The sequence below is a fragment of the Cibotium barometz genome, chromosome 47 (assembly GCF_041138505.1).
Source record: "Cibotium barometz isolate CiBa-2024 chromosome 47, ASM4113850v1, whole genome shotgun sequence".
NCBI lineage: Eukaryota > Viridiplantae > Streptophyta > Polypodiopsida > Cyatheales > Cibotiaceae > Cibotium > Cibotium barometz.
In genome coordinates this window covers 8,201,486-8,210,040 of record NC_141092.1, presented here as the reverse complement: position 1 = coordinate 8,210,040, position 8,555 = coordinate 8,201,486, and positions in this window count along the sequence as shown.

Sequence of the window (8,555 nt, the reverse complement as noted above, 5' to 3'; positions counted from 1 at the left end):
TGGTTTGTAGCATTTTTTGTCTTCTCTAGCAATTGTTAGGTTTTCTAGCATTTGTATAGCATTTCCTTATAACACTTCTTGTCTTCACACTAGAATCTATTACTAGTGCTCTTAGAATTTATTGGTTTCCTTAGCATTCCCCTTCACATTTGGCCCACATGCCTTGTGAAACTGGGCATTTACCCCCCTAGGGTGCACATTTGGTCTCTAATGGTCATGAAACATTGCACACCTCTTAAAACCACCTAGGATAAGATCCGTACAAAGTCTCCATTCGACAATTGCACATATCTAAATCTATGACATTGGTACAATTTTCCTCCACATTTGGGCCACATGCCTTGTGAAATTGGGCATTTACCCCCCTAGGGTGCACATTTGGTGTCCAAAGGTCATGAAACTTTGCACACCTGTGCAAATCACCTAGGATAAGATCCATACAAAGTTTTGTTGCCATCCGACAATTGCACATATCCGAATGTCCGGACATTTGTACAATTTCCCTTCACATTTGGCCCACATGCCTTGTGAAATTGGGCTTTTAGCCCCCTAGGAAGCACATTTGCTAACCAATGGTCATGAAACTTTTCACACCTCTGCAAATCACCTAGGATAAGAGATGTACAAAGTTTGGTTTCCATCCGACATTTGCACATATCCAAATGTCGCACATTTGTACAATTTCCCTTCACATTTGGCCCACATGCATTGAGAACCTGGGCATTTACCCCCCTAGGGTGCATATTTGGTGTCCAATGAACATGAAACTTTGCACACCTATGCAAACAACCTAGGAAAAGAGCCGTACATAGTTTGGTTTTTATCCCACAATTGCACATATCTAAATGTCAAACATTTGTACAATTGTCCTTCACATTTGGCCCACATGCGTTGTGAATGTGGGCATTTACCCCCCTAGGGCAGGGATTTCATAAACGTGTTCACAAATTCGTGATCACGTTAACAAAACGTGTTATTAACATTCTAAAACATGTGATCACAACATATATTCACAAGACTTGATCTCTTACCGACTAAAACTTACTATTCCTGTAAACCCGCTGGGATTCTTTGTTTCTCTCGACGGGCCCCGCTGGGAAACAAAGAATCCCGGTGGGCATATTTCTTATTAATAAAAGGCGCCTGACACCCTTCAGCCGGCTTTTTGGGAAGATTGTCCTTGTTTTGGGGGCGTCACATCTTTCCTAGAAGTGCTTGTAGAGCTCCCGGTTGGCTAGGAGCGTCCTCTAGGAAAGAACGTCCTTATCTTAGGGAATATTATCTTTCCTTGTTGGCACTCCTAAGGCTACTGAGCCACTAGTCCTCAATTCTTTGAATTGTGGACAGAGTGTGGTTTGTAGCTAATACTCGTGGAGATTTAGAGACAAAGTTGGAGTCACTTCAACTTTGCGTTCGAGCAGCGCAGGTAGTCTACCTTATTCTGCTCTATAAATGGTTTGATGGAGCCAAGAGTCCTCCTTAGGGGCTTGTATTGGTTCTTGATATTTGATATAGTCTTTATTAGACAAGGATCTATTGTCCTATACTAGAGTGTTGGGCAAACATAGATCTTTGATTTGCTTTGTCAATGTTAGAGTCTTAGAGAAGGTCTTTTGTCCTATACTAGAGTATTGGGCAATCATAGATCTTTGATTTGTTTAAAGTATCCTTAATTGGGTACAAAAGACATCCTTCATCGGGGGTGCAATGTGCATTGTATGCATGCTGTCAATTACATGTATCTTAATCTTAGAATACACATTTATGCATTCGTCTTGTCTTGTCCTCGTGACGCTAAAAGTCTAGCAAAAATTAATATCTACGATTCTGTAAGTTGAAAAATAAAATTCCTATAGGCAAAAAACGTTCAGTCATCCTTTGCAGTTAGCATGAATCGTCATGGATGTCTTTCTCTTTTAAAATAAAAACAAGAAACAACATATATGACGATCAACATATATGACGATCTTTTATTTTTGTCAAAATAGATTCAAACTAGTTTCAGATTTTGCTTGGCTACATTTTAGCTTTTCAGTAATCACTTGGTTTTTTAAGGCTTCTATGTTTCTGTGGTGATATATGTTTTGTAATATGTGAGTGGCTTTGTTGTTACTTCGTTTGTGTATTCATTATTGTATGCTTGCTTGAATAGGTTATTTGAGATAGAAGAAAACGTTGGACCCAGCGATACTTCTAATAGAGCCCAAATTCAGAAGAGCAGAAAAAAAAAGGCACTTGGGATAGAGTGGCAATATGCAATTAACATCGGTGACCTATTCATAGATTGGGAGTGTAAGCTATGCCACGCAGTAAAATTAGGTGGGGCGCCTCGATTAAGAGAACACTTTTTAGGTGGAGTGAAGAAAAAAGGCCGAGGATGTACCCACCTCTCTGCACCTGCAGTGGCCAAACGTTTAAGAGATGAAATGCAAAAGAAAGACGCAAGGAAACTGTTCTCATCTACTACCAATGTATCGAGGCAGGAAGAACATTGTTGTTCTAATCATCAAACTCTGGAAGCATCGCCGACTTGTACTCCGAACTTTAATGTGCAACCAGAAAGTAATCTACCCAGTGCATCTTCTTGCAAGCGTCACTTTAACATACCCATGCGTCAAACTTCATTGCAGGAAAGCTTACGTAACGGTCTGCTCAATGATGCACAGCTCGCCCTTGCTGAAGCGATCTACTTTTCAGGGAGTGCTATGGTGATGGTGGAGAGTGAGCATTGGAAGAGAGCATGGAAGAAAATAGGTGAATTTGGATCAAGGTTTTCACCGCCTTCGTATCATACTATGCGAAATGATCTATTGGAGAAATGCTATGCTCAAGTGAAAGAACGTGTACGTAGAATAATTCTTAGCAACATAGAGCTTTCTCGATGTAGTATAGTCAGCGATGGATGGTCCAATGTACAAAGAAAACCATTAATTAATATAATGGTTGTTTCACCTAGAGGTGAGACTTTTATGCGTACCGTGGATTCGGCTGGTGCAATAAAATCTGGGGCGTATATTGCTGGTATCATTGCCTCTGTGATAGAAGAAGTGGGTGCCAAAAATGTAGTCCAAATTATTATGGACAATGCAAAAAATTGCAAGAATGCATCCAAAATCTTAAAGCGGCAGTATCCAAATGTTTTCCCGTCTGGCTGCAATACTCATAGTTTGAATCTTGTATTGAAAGATTGGTATAAAAGTGATGATACCAAATGATTTGTCGTCGATACTATTCGCAAGCTTGTGAGATTTATGCTCAAGAGATAGAGAGTGTTAGATATTTTTTGGCCTCGCATGTCAGTTATGTTAAAGCTTCCTTGCGGAGACCAGGTTTTGCACTCACTTCTATACTTTCGAGTCTCTTCTTCGAAACAAAGATGCAGTTCGTGAAACATTTACATGTATGGCATTTCATGATTGGGAGAGCACTCAGACTGAAAGAGTGAAAGAGAAAATCAAAGTCTTAAAGACGGCGCTCACGAAGAAAACCTGGTGGAACAGTGTAATGGATGTGTACCACTTAATGATGCCTGTTATGTATGCGATACGAAATCTTGATCAAAGAGCGCCTAATCTTGGAAAAGTATGGATGCAATGGTGGACTGTCCAGCGGAGTTTAGAGTGTCCTGAGAAATTAGAGCATTCGGTGGTTGAAAAGCATTGGCGTGTACCATTCTCCAGTCGACAAAGAAAAGTCCTATTGAAGTACTTCCATGCCAGATGGATTGGAGCGCATACACCATTACACAGTGCTGCTTATATGCTAGATCCTGAATACTGGAATATGGATTTGATGTCTAACATTGAGGTGGTTCAGGATTTCTACACACTGGTTAACACTTTTTATGACAATGTTGATGATCGTGTAAAATGTATAAAAGAGATGTCCTGTTTTCGATTGAAAGAAGGTCTATTTTCCAACTCCCTTGTTCAACAAATGGCTAAAGAGCAACCTGCATGGAAGTGGTGGATGATGAATGGTGGTGAGCACTATGCTTTGTTGCGCAACCTTGCAATGAAGGTTCTAGGCCAATGTTCTTCGAACTCAGGCTCATAAAGAAACTGGAGCATGTACAAATATATTCACAGCACTATTCGCAATCGACTTCTTACAGACCGAGCTGATAAACTTGTTTACATGTATTGCAATGAAAAATCCTACGACACATTGAAAGCGAAGAATATGAAGAAGATATGCCCAGATGGATGTACGATTGTGATGATGTAGAAGACGAGCACTTTGACGTTGGACCTACGTTGTGCACTAGCCTTGAGATAGAAGACAATGTGAGCATTGACTTGGATGAGCTCAATCAAGCAGATGGGAGAGTAGACAGTGAAAGGATTTTAGAGCACGATGTTGACATAGGGGAAGAAGGAACTTGAAGTTCCTTAAAATTAAGTTCATTATATGAATTATCAACTCAAATGAAAGATTTCAATTTGTCATTACAATTTGTCAGTACAATTTGTCATTACAAAAAGATTGCCATTACGCAAGAAGTGTTTGTACATTTAGCTTTCGTCTTGAAAGAGATTGCAAAGTACACTAGGAGTAGCAAAGGGTGACCTCGATGGTTTGTATTCATTAGTCATACCGAACATAGCATAAATACCATGGTTAATTGCTATGCCGCACAATGCACCTGTGGACACATTCTGCATCTGTCTCACCAAGCATATCAAGTGATAGTAGTGGCCACATGGTAGAACATAGTGGCCGCTCCAACCGTCGAATGGTTTGTAGCACACAGGACATTGCGAGGTGGAGGAACTAGTAGCACCGCTAGTAGCCCCCACAAGCTCAGGATGTATCAAAAAATGTGAAATATGATTCCCTTGACGCATAGGATTTAAACGTGTCCTTGCACATCTTGGCTAAGCCGGGTGAGCTGCTCTTGAACCTCTCTGTTGGTCGGGGGGGAGTTTGGGCCTGTGATGACAATCTCACTGCTTCTTGCTCCTTCTCCTTCGAGCTTTGCCCCTAGGTTGTCTTTGACCGCGTTCAGCTCTAGCCCAGCCCCTTTCTCTAGAAGCGAAGTCCACAGGCGTTTGCAGGACAAACTGAGCATACAGCATCTTGGCAAAATACAGTGGAGCGTCTGCATTGTGGAGAGGACAACCGTACACTTCTAAGAATATTCGTTTGGCATTATTTCTGATGTCATCTTGATTGCACCGCGACACCTTCCACCTTCCCTTCTTGATCTCGCCATCTGGACATGGCCATATCTGTTTAATCATATCTATGGTTATTTGTTTGTTGATGTCTTTCCATTGGGCATAAGAAGGGTTTACCCATTTTGACAACCGACACACTGTTCTAGTCGCTTCACGAGCAGTCAATCCGTGTGCAAGGGATTTCATGCGCTCGTACGACTTCTTAGCCAGCTCGTGGCGCTCGTTCGCTTGTGCGTCTCCCATGTCTGCACAAATAGAGGACAAATAAAGATGACTTTAGGTTTTTAATGAACTATAAAATAAAACGTACGACAAATTCATCATTATCCTCAAAAACTTAATTTTAAACACCACGGGATGAAAGATGAAATGCAAAGACTCGGAAAGTATCCACTTAACATAAAAATACTTCAAAACATTGCATACACTAGAAAACATTGGTCATTCTTCAAAGTAAGGCGGACACCATGTTCAATTACATAATAGGATTAAATGATACAGAAAGCTCCACCAGCAGACGTTGCGCCCTTGTTGCTAGTTCAGTCTTAAGTGATCTAAAAAATTCTGCTACTTGCAAGAGAGATTTTCTCTCATCACGACGATTAGGCAAGCACATCCAATTTCTGACTTTATATATAATTGCGCTTTGTCGTGAGTACTGCCGCCCATCCACAACTCCTGCACTTTCCTCCAAAAGTCATATAACACCTCTAATAAATATCCCAAGGCGAAAACATCGCTCGCAGGAGTGTATGCATCTTCCAAGAGAGGATCAAAAATCTCTGGAGCTATCCATGGTCGCTTGTTCCGCTCCCTGTCGGCATAAGCTTGAGCCTCTGTCACCTTTTTTGGATTTCTACTGGCTTTGAATACAAAATTGAGCGATACTCGCTTTTTGGGCGCTCTCAGCAGAAGGCCCCAGTCAATGATACCAATGCGTGCTTTTAAATCCTTTGTAAAATCTAGCACAACATTGAAGGGATGTAGGTCAGTGTGAATGATGCTAGCCATGTGTGCGGCTGCTAGGCCATCCACCAGGGCATGCATAATGTGAGGCATATTCAAAGCCACCTCCTTTATCTGAGCGAGCTGCACCTGGCTTAATTGTATATGTCAGCAGGCGGGGGCTTTTTCCATCCCTGATCCAAGCGGTACATCGCTCTGGTAAACTCACTGTGTCTGAAAGAAACCTTCAAGAGCGTGTCACCCAGCGAGCCACCGTTATATAACGAAAAAATAGTGATCCACCGGCGATTCCTTGGTGAAGGCTATGCATCACACGATGGACGGTGGGTGTAGAACCTGCATGCCCTGCTCTGCTCTGCCTGAAAGCTCTCAAATCTTGAGTTGCCTTCTCCCTTGTAAAGCTTTCCGCAAAAAGTAACGTGCTCTGGAAGAAATGAGATGCCCTGGACCTTATACTCCTTCACTGTTCCAAAAGCTCCTGACCCTATTGTTTGCCCCTCGATCAAGGCCTCGTGCGGAACGCCGATAAGGTGTGTACATCGCTCGTTGAAAATGGTACGCATGATTGCGCCCGTCCCTGTCACATCCGGTTGTCCGGACGGTGCAGTGGGTATATCTTAGGCGATGCGCACTCTTTTGGGAAGTGTGTCTGCAGAGAAAGAACTCTCATACGTTTGCTCTTCACCTTTTGCTCGTTCCATTTTGCGTCCCACAATTGTAGACAGCGTAAGTCGGCAAAAGGTGGTGCGACATCTCTGAGATCCTCGTATGCCGAACGCATACTCCCCAAGATAGTGTGTATCCTGTGCTGGTAGTCAAAGTCGACTAACTTCCGTCTGTCACACAATTCAGCATTGCCTTCGCATCTGAGACGACGTTGTGCATTTTTCCAGATCTGCACGATGAGGTCTCTCATGAGGATATCTGACTCATTAGGCTTTCTGACAGCTTCTTTTGAACATTGTGACACTATGATAACTGCCTCTGTGCGAATGGCTCACAGGATGATCTTTCGCTCTTCGGTGGAGAGCATGGTGGCCATCGTCGCAAATCTAGCAAATATCTTTAGATACAGAACAAAAACAGAATATCAAACAATAGTATTGAAAACAAGATCAAGCAATACATCAACATGTTATCCATTTACGCTTTACACTAAAACAGGTAAAACAACCGTAACAAGTGTGTCACATTAATTATCATTGATCAAACAAAAGAAGCATCCATTGTTGCACATTCACTGAACTGCTACCACCAATCAAGTAGATCAAGAGAAATATATGAGAGAGAGAGAGAGAGAGAGAGAGTATCAAGACACAGATAGAGAGGAAAGGCACTGAACAGTCAAGCTAAATATTTATTGTCATATATACATATCCTTCTAGCCATAATCACGTGAATCAAGGGAGAGAGAGAGAGAGAGAGAGAGAGAGAGAGAGAGATTAAAATTGTTTTATATTCACTGTCTAGCCAAAATCACCTAAGTCAAGACAGTGGAAGGAGGAGAGAAATAGATGGAAAGAGAGATTATATTAGATGACATTTTGAATAATTTCAGCAATGTTTAAAGATAGTTTCCTAAATGGTTTCATAAAATCTTAAAGACAGTGCAAAACAATGTTTATAATCCCTTTATGGCATTTTAAATAATTTCAAAAATTTTTAAAGATGACATTTTAAATGGTTTTATAAATTCTTAAAGATAATGCAAAACAATGTATATGATTGTTTTATATTCATTGTGATCTATACATGGAAATCTAACCATAATCACCTAGTCAAGACAGAGATAAGAGAAGGAAAATAGAGAGAGAGAGATATATATAGAGAGAGAGTGAATAGTAGAAGACATTTTGAATGATTTCGTAAATTCTCCAAGATAGACTAAAATAGTGTGTAGAATTGTTTTGTTTACATTGTCATCTTTGCATGGACGTTTAGCCATAATCACCCAAGTAAAGATAGAGGTAGCAGAGAGAGAGAGAGAGAGAGAGAGAATATCATCTATTTTTTAGTGTTATTTCGGTTATTACTTTGTTACTTTGATTTTACTATTTCATGAAATGAGACTTGTAGACAATATGATTTAAACTATGACCCATGTGATACTCAGGCCGCGTTACCGACCAAGTATCGCATGTATCACACGCAATAAAAACAACACAGGCCGCGTTACCGGCAAACCAAACAAATTTACGACATTTTTTGACCGCGTTATCGATCAAATGCCGCAATATGCAATCAAAGCATATGCACTAGCGAACGACACCATTTTGCTGCGTTACCAACAAGGTGCCGCCCGAATCTATGGGAATAGGAATTGGATACGGACATAAATTAACCGCGTTACCGACCATATGCCCGCATTTGATAAAGGGAAGGGAAGGTGACATCGTCATAATGATACTA